General features: G+C 41.8%; 1 protein-coding gene across 10 annotated transcripts in view; it reads right to left on the reverse strand.

Moving 5' to 3' along the window:
- The window catches only part of fmnl2 (formin like 2), a 130,320-nt gene that overhangs the window by 60,709 nt on the left and 53,502 nt on the right, over positions 1-16,109 (reverse strand). The window lies entirely within an intron of this gene.

Raw genomic sequence — 16,109 nt, forward strand, 5'->3', positions numbered from 1 at the left:
TAGGACAATTCCTCATAAGTTCTTTCTTTTTTTACTCGTAGGCCTATAACTTATGGCACCTATAACATTTAGCCCATCAAACTCCTGTGTGGGCCACTGACACATGATATTAATACCCCTTTGGATTAAACCAAGGACTTTGTGAAAGACTATAAACCCATGATGGATCCATGGGTGTCCATTTTATATATAATACATCAATGTACAAGGGGTGCCCCCCTTTTTATTCCATTGACTTGAGCGGTTCTGTCCAATGTGAAGAGTTGATCTATACTTTCTGCTTTGTGAACTGTCAGTTGAGGTTATGAGAGGAGCCACATGTGATCAATATGGCCACCAACCCAAGACTGCCATTAGAATTCTGGCTATGCCGATATATGCCCTGTTGTTTAGCATCGGTCTGTTTATCCCACTGGCAAGTTGGCCAGACAGCATGACATTTGGCCATTGTATAACTGTACTGCGCACTTATGAGGTTTTCTCATGAAACCAAGCATTATTCGGTAAGAGCATTAGAGCAGGAGGAAACAGATAGAATCTCTAAGATAATGTATAATGCTGGTAGCACGTAATCAAATAAAGACATAATAACTGTCAGGCTGCAGCGTGTGGTACAGATAAATAAATGGGAAATGCAGAAGCTGGGCTTTATTGATGAGGTACAGACAGTGGAATAGCGAACACATTGTATTATCAGATTATTGTACATTAATCAATGCAACATTCGGCATATGGACTAAAAGTATTGCATTATAGCATGGAACAATTACACCATTGATGTTTGGTCCTGATTTTCCAGTGCAAATGATAAGGAAGATGGATAGACAGGAAAATGAATAGGAGAGGGGAAGGCGCTTCCCACTTGCTATCCTGCCATGGTTATTGAACCCCTCCTTCACCTTGTTCCATGTTAAACACTGGATTCTGGGACTTGATGTGCCACTGCTTTCTATGGTGGGCAGGGTGACAAATTCTCTGGAAAAGCAGAGGGATTTCAAGTCTCGAAAATCCATTCAATGAAAAGAGGCTGACTCTGCCAGCCTAAGGGGGTGGGGAAATGGTCCATGTGAAAATATATACATTTATTTTGCACCTTTATTACATAAGCTCATGTCATAAATGGGGTATTTTTTCCCCTTAAATGTTTGTCTGTATTAGTAGTTTTGGAAAGAATACAGTAACGTTTATGACTGAATATGGAATGCTGTAACGTTTACATTCTTGGAAGAAGAAAGGCTATGAACCTTCTTGGTTCAGGTAAAGTCAAGGGTAAATAAAATCCTTTATTTGGATGTTAGGCCCTTTATAACCTACATTTAGTGCCAATTTCAGGCTGAAATAGAGTTGCAACTTCAAAATGTTCTATTGTATTGGAAAGATTCCTGCGGCTGGCCGGTTGCACAGAAACATCTGGCCCTATGTACGCATGAATAAGCCAAACTGGAGCCCAGGGACCGTGCCAGCTGAATCTCCTATCCCCCGACTAGCGGAGTAACATTTAATATAGTGCCTGATACTATCAGGGGATGGATATATTCATAATGTGATGCTAATTTTAACTTAACAATGGCTCGGATAACGCAGGACCAGGCACATTAACACGCATGCGAGTCATTGGAACACCTGCCTCCTGCTTTATAGCCGGCGTTCTGGAAATGAGCACGGGCCCAGCACCTCTCCGTATTTACATTTTTCCAAACATGTTTCATTCCCTGGCTTAAGATTTGCTTTTGGAAGTCAATGGATTTTCTTTCTGGCTACATCTGCATCGACATCTACAGCTGCGTCGTGCAAGACACCTTCAAATTGAAAGAGTCTGTTGGTTTGCAGGAATACGAAAATAAATGAAATTCAACCTATTTAGTGTTCCAAGTCATCCATGTTCCAAATGTTACTAAAAAACCCTAAGAAGAACTCAGAGTCTGGATCACTGTCCAAGGTAGTGCTGTCCAACTTATTACATGTAGTGGAGCAATTGTTTTTCATATCAAGACTCCATTAAAATAATTATGTAATACAATTAAACAATGGAGCTATAAAGTCGACTGATAAAATTATTTGGAGGTCCACATCCGGCCCACGGGCCTCCAGTTGGACAGCCCTGGCCTAAGGAAAAGCCATGGTGATTGTAAAGCCTAGAACTCCCGCAGTATATGGAATCACTATAGCAATGGAACAAGGCAGCAAGTACCAAAAGCAATTTTGTGCCACAGGCATCTCAAATCCCATAGAGTAAAGGTGGCCATACACGGGCCGATTATAGCTGCTGATATAGGTCCCTTAGATCGATTTGGCAGCTTATCGGCCCGTGTAGAGGCTCAAACGACGGGCCTCCCCGACCGAAGTATGGCCTGAAATCGGCTCGTTCATGCGGTCCCCGATACGACTGCACCTATTACCGGTGTTCAAATTCAATCGTTTGGCCCGACGGCCTATCGACTGAATTAGCCTAAATTCACCCGATATCACCCACCTGTAGGCGGGGATATCGGGAGAAGATCCGCTCGATTGGTGACCTCGCTAAGCAAGCGGATCTTAACGTGTATGGCCACCTTTAGATTGGAAGTGGCTTCCCAATAGCTGTTTTGATCTCTGTGGTTATCTCTAAGAATTCAAACCTCAAACATTTAAGCAGGATCTTAATTTTCACGGATGTTATCAACTAGTGGTCATGTCTAGGGTTCTATACAATCTATACAGCCCTGACGGATTGCACCTCAATGGAAGGGGGTCTACTGTGCTAGGGGAGAGAATGGTTAAGAGGCTGGAGGAGTGTTTAAACTAGACAAGGGGGGGGTTGGTAAGCTAGATTCTTATGGGAGAGCTAGTGTAGATGGGGCAGTGGGACCAGTAAAGGGTTGTGGGGGAGGAGTGAGGGGGGCATATAGTTTATCAGATAAGGAGCTTCCATTGTTACAAGGGAAACAGACTAATTTTCACCTTAGCTCTAACTGTCCTTTAGCTAATGTAAGCTGTAGAGGAAGAAGTAGTAATCTCCGCTGCATGCTGGCTAATGCGCGTAGCTTGTCGGGAAAAATAGGGGAGCTGCAGGCTATTGCATGTATTGAAAATTATGACTTAATTGGTATCACTGAGACCTGGTGGGATGAAAAATGCGACTGGGCAGTGAATTTAAATGGGTATACACTTTTTAGGAGGGACAGAGGGATTAAAAAGGGTGGAGGGGTTTGTCTTTATGTAAAGTCAGATTTAAAGCCATGTAATAAAGACATTACCAATGAAAACGTTGAATCTCTTTGGGTAGAAATTTCAGTAGGGCTGAAGGTCACAAAGAAAATGATCATTGGTGTATGCTATAAACCACCCCGTATAGATGAGGGGGATGAGGCCCAGCTACTTTTGCAAATGGAGGAGGCTTCAAAATTGGGTCAAGTTGTTATTATGGGGGACTTTAATTATCCGGACATTGACTGGAGTAATGGGGTGGCTAAGTCAGAAAAAGCTAGTAGGTTTGTAAATATGCTAAATGACAACTTTTTATTTCAGGTGGTTCAAGAACCTACTCGGAATGAGTCTATTTTGGACCTGGTAATATCTAATAATACTGAACTTATCTCTAACATTTGTGTGGGTGAGCATTTGGGGAACAGTGATCACAACATGGTCTCCTTTGAGATAATGCTACAGAGACAGCTCTATAAGGGAGTAACTAAAACGCTCAATTTTAGACGTGCAGACTTTGCCAGTTTAAGGGCATCTCTGCAATGTGTCAACTGGGAAAGGCTTTTCATGGGGTTAGACACAGAAGGAAAATGGAACATCTTTAAAACATTGCTTTGCAGGTATACACAACAGTATATTCCCCTTGTAAGCAAGGAGAGGCATCGCAAAGCAAAACCCTTATGGCTGAATAAAAGAGTTAAGGTCGAGGTTGGTAATAAAAAACGTGCTTTTAAAGCATTCAAGTTAGCTGGGACAGCGGAAACTTTCATCAGGTACAAGGAAGCAAATAAAGCATGCAAAAAAGCTATCAGGCAAGCTAAAATAGAGATGGAAAGGGATATTGCAGCTAGGAGTAAAAAGAATCCAAAATTATTTTTTAATTATGTGAATAGTAAAAAAATGAAGCAAGAAGGGGTGGGAACTTTATTATCACGGGGAGGTACGTTGGTTGATGAGAACGGGGAAAAAGCTGAAATTTTGAACTCTTATTTTTCATCTGTCTATACATCTGAGGAGCCAGATAATGAAGGCTTCCCTTTTAATATACCCAGTGCTAGTAATTTAGCTACTGGCGCATGGGTCACTCAGGAGGAAATTCAAAAGAGACTTGAACATGTAAAGGTAAACAAAGGTCCAGGACCGGATGGGATTCATCCCAGGGTATTAAATGAGCTGAGCGCTGTGATTGCCAAGCCTCTTCACATAATTTTTCAGGATTCGTTGAGGTTTGGCATGGTGCCGAGAGACTGGCGGATTGCTAATGTGGTGCCGTTATTTAAAAAGGGATCTCGTTCTCAGCCTGAAAACTATAGGCCTGTTAGTCTGACATCAGTAGTAGGAAAGCTTCTGGAAGGGGTAATAAGGGATAGGATAGTTGAATACATTGCAGTTCACAATACTATTAGTTTGTGCCAGCATGGTTTTATGCGTAACAGATCTTGCCAGACTAATTTAGTTGCCTTTTATGAGGAGGTGAGCAGGAACCTTGATGCTGGAATGGCAGTTGATGTCATCTACTTAGATTTTGCTAAAGCGTTTGATACAGTACCTCACAGAAGGTTAATGATCAAATTGAGGAATATTGGCCTAGAACATAATATTTGTAATTGGATAGAAAACTGGCTGAAGGATAGAGTACAAAGAGTGGTGGTAAATGGAACATTTTCTAATTGGGCCAGTGTGGTTAGTGGAGTACCGCAGGGGTCAGTCCTTGGTCCTTTGCTTTTTAACTTGTTTATTAATGACCTGGAGGTGGGCATAGAGAGTACTGTTTCTATTTTTGCTGATGACACTAAATTGTGCAAAACTATAAGTTCCATGCAGGATGCTGCCGCTTTGCAGAGCGATTTGACAAAATTGGAAAACTGGGCAGCAAACTGGAAAATGAGGTTCAATGTTGACAAGTGCAAAGTTATGCACTTTGGTAGGAATAATATAAACGCAAACTATCTACTGAATGGTAGTGTGTTGGGGGCATCCTTAATGGAGAAGGATCTAGGGGTTTTTGTAGATCACAAGTTGTCTAATTCCAGGCAGTGTCATTCTGTGGCTACTACAGCAAATAAAGTGCTGTCTTGTATAAAAAAGGGCATTGACTCAAGGGATGAGAACATATTTTTGCCGCTTTATAGGTCCCTGGTAAGGCCTCACCTTGAGTATGCAGTGCAGTTTTGGGCTCCAGTCCTTAAGAAGGATATTAATGAGCTGGAGAGAGTGCAGAGACGTGCAACTAAACTGGTAAAGGGGATGGAAGATTTAAGCTATGAGGTTAGACTGTCGAGGTTGGGGTTGTTTTCTCTGGAAAAGAGGCGCTTGCGAGGGGACATGATTACTCTGTACAAGTACATTAGAGGGGATTATAGGCAGTTGGGGGATGTTCTTTTTTCCCATAAAAACAATCAGCGCACCAGAGGTCACCCCTATAGATTAGAGGAACAGAGCTTCCATTTGAAGCAGCGTAGGTGGTTTTTCACGGTGAGGGCAGTGAGGCTGTGGAATGCCCTTCCTAGTGATGGGGTAATGGCAGACTCTGTTAATGCCTTTAAGAGGGGCCTGGATGAGTTTTTGAACAAGCAGAATATCCAAGGCTATTGTGATACTAATATCTACAGTTAGTATTACTGGTTGTATATATATAGTTTATGTATGTGAGTGTATAGATTGGTTAGTATAGGTTGTGTGCTGGGTTTACTCGGATGGGTTGAACTTGATGGACAATGGTCTTTTTTCAACCCTATGTAACTATGTAACTATGTAACTATGTCTTTCATGTTCCCGAACACAACACAATTTTCCTCCAAATATATTTTATGTAGGGTAACCCTGGTGCTAAAGTAAGACAGCTGTGCATGTATATACAGACTGTAAATAATGCTTTTATGACTCTTTCTGCACCCGTGGGCTATTAAAGGTTATATAACTGCCAGCCTGTCATGTGATGCGCGGGTGATATCTGCAGAATAAAAATAACTCCAGACAAGAAGTAGGCACTTCCCCCAAGAAGTCTGCATTAAAGAAAATAAGTCGCTCGATCAAATTCCCCATTTATAAATGAAGCTGAATAAACAGCAGCCGTTCGTCATGTTCCATGTTCTTCGTCCTATTCAGCAGACGACATATTGTAAAAGTAATACAGGTATGGGATCCATTATCCGGAAACACGTTACGGAAAGGCCATCGCCCATAGACTCCACTGTAAGCAAATATTTCTACTTTTTAAAAATGATTCCCTTTTCTCTGTAATAATAAAACAGTACCTGTACTTGATCCCAACTAAGATATAATTACCCCTTATTGGGGGCAGAACAGCCCTATTGGGTTTATTTAATGGTTAAATGATTCCCTTTTCTCTGTAATAATAAAACAGTACCTGTACTTGATCCCAACTAAGATATAATTACCCCTTATTGGGGGCAGAACAGCCCTATTGGGTTTATTTAATGGTTAAATGATTCCCTTTTCTCTGTAATAATAAAACAGTACCTGTACTTGATCCCAACTAAGATATAATTACCCCTTATTGGGGGCAGAACAGTCCTATTGCTTTTATTTCATGTTAAAATGATTTTTTAGTAGACTTAAGGTATGGAAATCAAGATTACAGAAAGACCCCTTACCTGGAAAACCCCAGGTCCCAAGAATTCTGGATTATAACCCCCAGTCGTTCTGTTTCATATGGGACAGGTCCTGAATCGTGCACCCTACAAACAATGCTGTTCCTCCTTAACCCTACAAATGTCTCAGTTTTCCATGGTGTTAAATTCCAAGCAAGTGAGGGTAGGATGGATTTTGGTGGAGTTAGGACCAGGGAAATTGCTCAAGCAGATCTGTTTTGTGACCAGAAAATGTCCTAAATTGAGGAACCACAAAAAAACCCTAATATACTAAATCAAATACCCAATTATCCTGGCTTAAAACTCATATGAATAAAGTAATTAGTAATATTTATTCCACTCCAGTTGCTTACCAAGGATCATGCAGGTCTTTTGACTACTTTATATTATTCATAAAACATGAAATCCTTCTACTCTGAATTTAATAATTAGTCCTCAAGGGAGAAGTGAGAGTAAGTTGCTAAGACACAAAACTAAGACCTAAGAGATCTGGTTTTGTTTCACGAGACCAAAATTTGTTGCTTTATCAACAGCCCCAGGGATGTTCACCCAAGGGACACATGATGGCACCCAGGTGAGAATGAAGAGTAGCATAAAGTTGGGTAACTTGGGAAAATAACCATTAATAAATAGGAAAAGGGTGAAGAAGCAGTTGATGAATCAAAAAGTTTCCTATTAAATCAGTCTTGAACAAACATAAAAGAACCCTAGGATGAATTCTACCAATGTTCCCTCTAGTTTCTTGCAGGCCAAACTGCTGCTGGTACAAAACAGACCACAAAATCAGTCTCTATATAGAAACCTCTACTGGTACATGAGATAGTGTCCTGCATCGGGTACCCATGGGTTACCTGAAAAAAGCAGGTACTTTGTAGGTTGCAGATGCAGGTCCAGCTGTGGGTCCACAAGTCCTGTTTTAGTCTGGGTTTCAGAAACAGGACTAATGGCCCCCAGCCTTTCTTACTTGTGAGTCACTGTCAGTTGTAAAAAGGCTTGGAGAGCAACACAAGCACCATAAAAGTTCATGGAGGAGCCAAATAAGGGCTGTGATTGGCTATTAGGGGCCTATATGCACAATATCAGCTTACAGGGGGCTTTATTTGGGAGTAAATCTTGTTTTTATTCAACCAAAACTTGCCCCCAAGTCAGGAATTCAAAAATAACTCCCTGGTTTGGGGGCACTGAGAGCAATATCCAAGGGGTTGGGGAGCAACATGTTGCCCCTGAGCCACTGGTTGGGGATCACTGCTCTAGACTGACCATCTTACCCTACTAGAGCCATTGCCCTACAACTACTTTTGCTTCAACCAACTGAAAGCGCCCCTGCTTGGCAAGCTCAGAAACCCTGAAATCCCTAAATACATTGCATAAGCAGCTTGATTGCAAATACATCCATCACCACTAACAGCTGTGAAAGCCATTGGTTTTGTGAAACCCAAAGCTTCTACATCCACAAGTCTGGTTCATTTAGTCTGTCATAGCAGGTAATGGTATATCCAATCCTAATAAAATAGCCAAGGATATTAAATAAACAGTGGAATGAAAAGCTCCCATTCTAGAACTCTGTATGTATGGCAGGTGTGTGGGATTAAACCCAACGCTCTATGCCAGTATTCACAGCCTTATAACTCACATGTTTCTACTAGAAGAAATGGTGCTTAGATAAACTCGCTGAAACACAACTTCCCCCCATAAGGCCAGACTCATTTATACTGATTAAAATGACCATAATTAGAAAATATTCTCAGATTATTAGTAGTTTATCTTTTATTAAATCCCATTAAACAGACAGATTATATTTATATATACCCTTCCCTTACCTCCCTGTTTTGGTGGAAAAGTTCCTGCTTGAACAAAAAAAAGGGTGTGGTCTAGTTGGATAAAAGGTGTAACTGGGTGTGGCCTAAATATCATGGTGTTGGCCCTTATTGCTACATACCCCACCTTCAGTGCCCCTCCTTTAAAAGCACTGGGCAATGTTTATTGATACACGAGCCAAACTTTACTCTGGTCTTAAAAACCATAGCCACCTACTATATATATGGGTGGCTTGATCTAAACTAGGTTGGTGCAAGCTAACTGCTGTCCCTGCTATAATGATGCTGGGAGCTGTAGTTTATGATCAGTTGGTAAATAAAGATAATCCCATAAATAAACACCTCTGGTAACCTTGCCATGCTGTGGGTATGATGCCCAGGCTGCCTTAGCTTCTCCAATAAGCCAGTTTTAACCACTATGCAGACTGGTTTATTATTATAACATGTCGGACCCCCCCCCCCCCCCCTTCTTGCTAGCAGCTCAGACAGAAAATCCAAATGGTGCAGACAGAGAGATTTATTCTTTTTTTCATCATTTTATTGGTCTATCTCGAATTTTAATTATACAACCAGAAATTGATCAAATAAACGACATACTACCCCGCCCCCCTTTCCCCCGTAATTGTATTGTGGTTGCTGTTCGGATCCCCCAAGCTCTCCGCTATAAATCTCCCTGGAAATTATCATACAACAATGTTGTTAAACAGTTGCTGCCGCTAATGGCTATATCCCGCTCCCAACTGAGCTGCTTGTATTCAATTGTGGAGCAGCAAACATGGGTGTTATAAACACATGGGTGAAAATAAAGGGGTTGTTACCTTTGGGTTAACTTTTAGTATGATGCAGAGAGTAACATTCTGTGAAAATTTGCAATTGGTCTTCATTTTTACTAGTAGTACAGTTTTTTTCACTTTTTGTTCAGCAGCACTCCAGTTTAGAGTTTCAGCAGCTATCTGGTTGCTAGGGTCCAAATTACCTTAACAACCAGGGAGTGGTTTGAATGGGAGATTGAAAAATGAATAGGAGAGGATCTCAATAGAAATAATAACTTATAAAAAGTAACAATAACAGTAAAACTGTAGCTTCACAGAGCAACAGTTTTTCGGCTGCCGGGGTCAGTGATCCCCATTTCAAAGCTGCGAAGAGTTAGAAGAAGGCAAATAATAAAAAAACTATAAATTATAAAGACCAATTGAAAGGTTGCTAAGAACTGCCCATTCAATAACATACAAAGAGTTAACTTAAAGGTGAACCACCACCCGTTTAAGGGCCACGGAAGTTCATTCATAAACTGACTAACATCTCCCTATACAGGGACACATTTGGATGAGTCTTGCCCATCACATCAACAACCCCTCAACTGGTGATAAATGCTACCGTGGGCAAAAGTCATGTGGGTAGATGGGGACTTTTCTACCGGGGCATTATATGGGCTTATGTAATTACGTTTGCCCAGGAGCAGTAACCCATAGCAAAAGCCCATATATATCAGCGAATATTGCCTTTTTACATCATTTCACAATTCTGTCATGGACAGAATTCTGCCCATTCATTGGCTGATGGGGCCTAGCATGTATGTGTGCCTTGGCTTGTTTGTGTGCACTGTGAATCCTATGATCCCAGGGGACGGCCCTTAGTACTTAAAATGGCAGTTTTCTATTTAGGATTACCCAATAGCACATACTACTAAAAAAGTGTATTTTAATGGCAGGGTTGAACTTGATGGACTCTTTATTAAACCCTATGTAACTATGAAAATGATTTATTTAGATGAAGCAGGGTTTTATATATGAGCTTGTTTATGCAGTATATTTTTATATGTTTGGGGGTGTAGTTTTCCTTCAAAGGCATATTTTTCAAAGGGCGAATATATAGTCTCAGCCTTTGATAACTATACCCCTAAAAATCCTACAGAATGCAACAGAGATCCATTTGAAGCATCAGCCCTCTTTAAATCAAGTCTCCTAATAAAGGAGGATTATAGGAAAACGTGAATGCATTTGTGAAACCCGAACCCCCAACCCAAACGGGTTAAGCGTAATTCCATAAAGATGGAGGGGAAATAATGATGTCAGGGCTCCTCGGCCCTGTTAAATAAAGCTACGGCTTCCACAGTGAGGAGCTGAATAAATCCTTCTGATGGTAATTAGGTTAAACAGTTCATCAGGTCTGTTTGAAAGCCGAGCGTGGTGCAGAATGAGAATGAGCGCGCGGAGTAGAAAGGATTCTCCGGCAGCCTATTACTGAGATAACATGGTGAATTAATTCTGCTTCAGTACCAACAATGCCTTTCTGCCTCCTGGCTCCCCAGTGGCTGAACAATGGCGCTCGCATGACTACGCCGCCTTAACTTCAGGCCGCCTTAAAGAAACACCGGGACTAACGTGAGAAACTTCCTAGCACTTTATACGTTTCAATTACAGGTGCTGCTTTACCCGGAACAGGGAAAAGTACTTTCCCAGCAGCATTTTCCCCCTAAGGTTTGTGTCCAGGCCGCGTTGATTAATTGCCGTGGGAAAGTTGATGTGTGACAACTTGTTACCTTTGAATTAGTATGATGTAGAGAGTAACATTCTGTAATTTCCTATGACAAAATTCCAGTGCCAGAGGGCAGTTCATACAGCAAAGTAGGTGTATCAGGCTCAAAGGAGACCTTGGTCTGAATTAGTCAAATAAAAGCAAAGTACTCTGTACTTTACGTTATATGAATATATAATGTACCCCCTACTGTAAATGATAAGGATATTAGCAGTCACTGAGGGGTTCTGTGACCATATAAAGACACAAGGCTGCAGGCTGTTATACAGGGAACTCTGAGTATCACTCATGTATTATAAGGGATAATGTACCCCCTACTGTAAATGATAAGGATATTAGCAGTCACTGAGGGGTTCTGTGCCCATATAAAGGCACAAGGCTGCAGGCTGAGTTATACAGGGAACTCTGAGTATCACTCATGTATTATAAGGGATAATGTACCCCCTACTGTAAATGATAAGGATATTAGCAGTCACTGAGGGGTTCTGTGCCCATATAAAGGCACAAGGCTGCAGGCTGAGTTATACAGGGAACTCTGAGTATCACTCATGTATTATAAGGGATAATGTACCCCCTACTGTAAATGATAAGGATATTAGCAGTCACTGAGGGGTTCTGTGACCATATAAAGGCACAAGGCTGCAGGTCAGTTTCAGTCATTGCAGTTGCTGGTAAGTCACAGAAAGCTTATTCTGCTTTGTTGGCTTCATCTGTTTAAATAGGAAAAAGGAGACAACACAGATGCATATGAACTCAGGACTGGGGAGAGAAAAGGGGGCCCCAGGCTATGCATTAAAGCAGGGCTTCATTCTGAATGGAAAGAAATGATGTAAGTAGGGGTTATCAAACCCGTGGCCCTCCAGCTATGATGGTGTGCTGAGAACCACCAATTAAACATACTGTGCCACTAATTGCTTTTTTTTGCACTTGCCCATCTAAGTTTTAAAGCAAAGGAATGTCAGTTTTATGGTCTAGCACCCTATAATTGCCTGGGAAATCCAAGCCCATTTTTAGAGCCGACCACATCAATATCGTTCAAATATCGTTCAAATTAAGTTCTGAGGATCCTTCCCTGGTCGTAAAAACCAAACTTTCTGTCCCATTCGTGCAGCGCCGCCCCCGACACCACCGCAATCTCCTGTATACAACATAATTACAGGCTTAATAAAGATGGCACAACACCACGGTATTTACAGCAATGGAGTAATTGGAACTTGTGAGTAATTAATTGCAGATGGCGGGGCCCATATAAATAGCAGCACCGTGAGATGGAGAAGTTGTTTCCAAGAATGCTGCATTATCTGTAAGGAAAACCCCAAGGTGCTATCCAAGCAGAAGCCAATATAAGGCTTTAAGGGAGTAGAGCAAGGAAAATAGCAATGTTTACACCAGGTCTAGTAACCCCTAGCAACCAATAATCAGGGAACATTACTGATTACACTTTTGGAAAGTATTTTAGCTATTGAGAAGTTTATGTTTTGGTACCTGACAAAAATCTTATATGGCACTGGATAATGGCATAGAGTTAGTTATAGGATATCTCACATGAACAGTAGGTTGGCACTACCCTCATTTCTACCCTTTTTTTCTATTAACTGCTGAGCCCAATATGGACCATTTTGGTGGACTCCCCAGACTTTAGTTGCTTGTTCCATTAGCCCCCAGTACAGTCTGGCCCCCAAGTATTTCATGACACATTGAGGCTCTCAAGCATTTCATAAGACTGTGGCCCTAAGCATATCATGGCAAACACGGTTACAATTACCAACCCAAGCCCTGGAAGACTTTATCATCCTTTATTCCCCAGGCCTCTCGTATCTTAGGTGGTTGTGATTTATTTAACTGGAGGAGCGACATCACAGTCTCTCTTTAGAGTCGGACTGGGCCAGCGGATCACTGGGAAAAAACCCAGGAGGCCCTTGCCCTTGTAGGCCCAGGGCCCGATCCTGCCAGCAACTTAGCCCTCCACCCTCATCCCCTAAGAATGAGCCGCAATTTAAACAACACAACGCATGTGACGCAAAGTGCGCATGGGGGAGTGGAGCAGGCTGCCATCCTTTACCAAGCACACCATGATGGAAGACACTATAGAACTGTCTGACAGTCATCAGAGAATCAATATACAGGATACACTTGCACAGATGCCGCAGAAAGTTAAACAATGTACCTTTCTACGGCACCTAAGTTGTTTTTTCTTGTGGCGAAGTCAGCCGATGTGTTGCTGTTTTTTACACAGCATTATAAATAGGCCCCCTTATTGTCACGGAGCAAAACAAATGAATAGGGGGGTATGTGTTATGGAGTTCTCCAGGAAACAATTTGGAAACAATCGCTGCAGCCCTACCAACGCACATCTTTGCTTCCTTAAAGGTGGCCATACACGCACCGATATTATCGTACGAAACCTCGTTTCGTACGATAATCGGTGCGTGTATGGCATGTCAGCGAGCCGACCGATATCGCAGGAAGCTGCTGAAATCGGTCGGCTCGCCGATCGGCCAAGTTAGAAAATTTTGATCGGGCGCCATAGAAGGCGCCTGACCAAAATTCTCCCTTCAGAGCTGAATCGGCAGAAGGAGGTAGAAATCCTATTGTTTCTACCTCCTTACCTGCCGATTCAGCCCTGAATGGTGTGTGGCGGATCTGACGATGTTTCGTGCGACCGACGGTCGTACGAAACATCGTGAGATCGCCACGTGTATGGCCAGCTTAAGCCTAATAATGGCAGATGTGGCAGATCCTCTTACTGTTTTCTGAATGCCAATGATCGCCCAATAATATCCTACCATTTGCTTTAATTGCATCTGCCTGTCATTCTGCACACAGGGCAGATTCTGACCTGGAAATGCACAGACATTGGATAACCTAAAGCCAAAGGGAGGGCCAAATATCCAATATACCTAATAATCGGGGGGCATAACAACATTTAAAGCAGTTATCCCCAACCAGTGCTTCGTGAGCAACATGTTGCAACCCCTTGGATGTTGCTCCCTGTGGCCTCAAACCAGGTGCTTATTTTGGAATTCTTGGCCTGGAGACAAGTTTTGGTTGAATACAAACCATGTGTATTGCCAAACAGAGCATCTTTTGGGCTGGCACTCCACATAGGAGCTACCGAATAGCCAATCACAGCCCTTATTTGACACCCTCAAGAATTATTTTCATGCTTGTGTTGCTCCCCAACTCTTTTTACATTTGATTGTGGCTCATGGGTAAAAAAGGCTGGGGATCCCTGATTTAAAGTATATCTTATACAAGGGAAATCTGCAGGTCCCTCTGTAAGTCTTTGGCTCTTGAAGGGTGACATTTGGCCTTTGAAGGGTCACATTGTAGGCTAAAAGCAATTTGTAGGGATTAAAGGAAACAACCCACCGATATCTCCAATTAGCCAGTACTGACTAAACTCCTCACCCTGAGCTGTGCCATGGGAATGCCAATATGTATTTCTCTATTTTCTATCTATTATTTCTCTATCGCGTGAGGCCACCGTGTGTTTTTTGGAATCACGTTTCTTTAAAGCACCACGTTATATTGTTCCCAAACTATCAGTTTCCAGCTCATGTCTCATTCACTCATGTTCTTTCTTTCTTTTCCCCAAACAATACGGTTAAAACATATCTCTCCCATCACAAAAAAAGCTGAAAACATAAAGTCACGTGCTCAGCGCCAAACATCCGCCCCCTTGGTGGGGCTTTTTTTAAAAAAAAAATTTGCAAATTCTTCCATCCTACATGGCTGCTGAATTCTCCGGAGGCTTGTTTGTGCATTCTCCCGCTCCCACTGAGCGCTGGCGAGAGCGAGCCTAAATAATGGCACATTTCTCCCTCCCTTCCCGCCCGTGACTCACCCTTACTGCAAGACTATGAGGAGGGGGGCACAGACTGGCTTCTGTTAAGCTCAAATTTAGGACTAAAATGGCAATTGGTCTAGATGGTGGGGATACTGGTAAATCTGATCTGTGAGCTTTTATACAAGGTGGGGGGTGCCAAAAATATGGCCCCTTGGTGTTGTCCAACTACTACCCCCATCACTTAGACTGTAAGCTCTACAGGGCAGGGACCTCCTTCCTACTGTGTCTCATACCACATAGCACTTGTTTTATACTTATTTATTGTATTTATTACAACACTTGTCTTTCCTGTGTGTAATTGTGTATAGTTTAAGATTTTACAGGTATCTAACCCCTTATCCGGAAACCCATTATCCAGAAAGTTCCGAATTACAGAAAGGCCATCTCCCATAGACTCCATTATAAGCAAATAATTCAAATTTTTCAACATGATTTCCTTTTTCTCTGTAATAATAAAACTGTACCTTGTACTTGATCCTAATTGAGATATAATTAATCCTTATTGAAGCCAAAACAATCCTATTGGGTTTAATTACAGAAAGACCCCTTATCCGGAAAACCCCAGGTCCCGAGCATTCTGAATAACGGGTCTCATACCTGTACAGAGCTGCGTATCCTTGTAATGCTTTATAAATAAAGTTATACATACATACATCTATAACAGCTATAGACAGCAAAATATGTTGACATAAGACTAGTCATTGGAGGTTTTAATAGTCATATGGGTTTTCTATTCTTTAAAAACATTCATTTTCATTGGAGCACCAATACCATACAGACTTTGCCCCTACTATATTCCTGAAAGGATAGTTCTATAGCACCGGTAGACAGGATTCTCATCAAGCCCATATCAGGCAAACTGACAAACCATGTTGCTCTCCTCTGGGAGATAGCACTAGAAAATAACACTGGGGAAGTGGGGTGGGGGGGGGGGTTAGATATCCCATATTTATATAAATCTTACCTGACTTGGAAGAGACAACAAATAATTGTTTGTATTGCTTTTGCCTTTTGCAGTCAAATCCAAGCACTTCTCATGCACTAAAATCTTCCCTTGAACCCTTGAATTCCTGCTTAAAGAAACCCTATATACTTACTTGCTTGGAA

This window comes from Xenopus tropicalis, chromosome 9 (genome assembly GCF_000004195.4).
Source record: "Xenopus tropicalis strain Nigerian chromosome 9, UCB_Xtro_10.0, whole genome shotgun sequence".
In the NCBI taxonomy this organism is placed as follows: Eukaryota; Metazoa; Chordata; class Amphibia; order Anura; family Pipidae; genus Xenopus; species Xenopus tropicalis.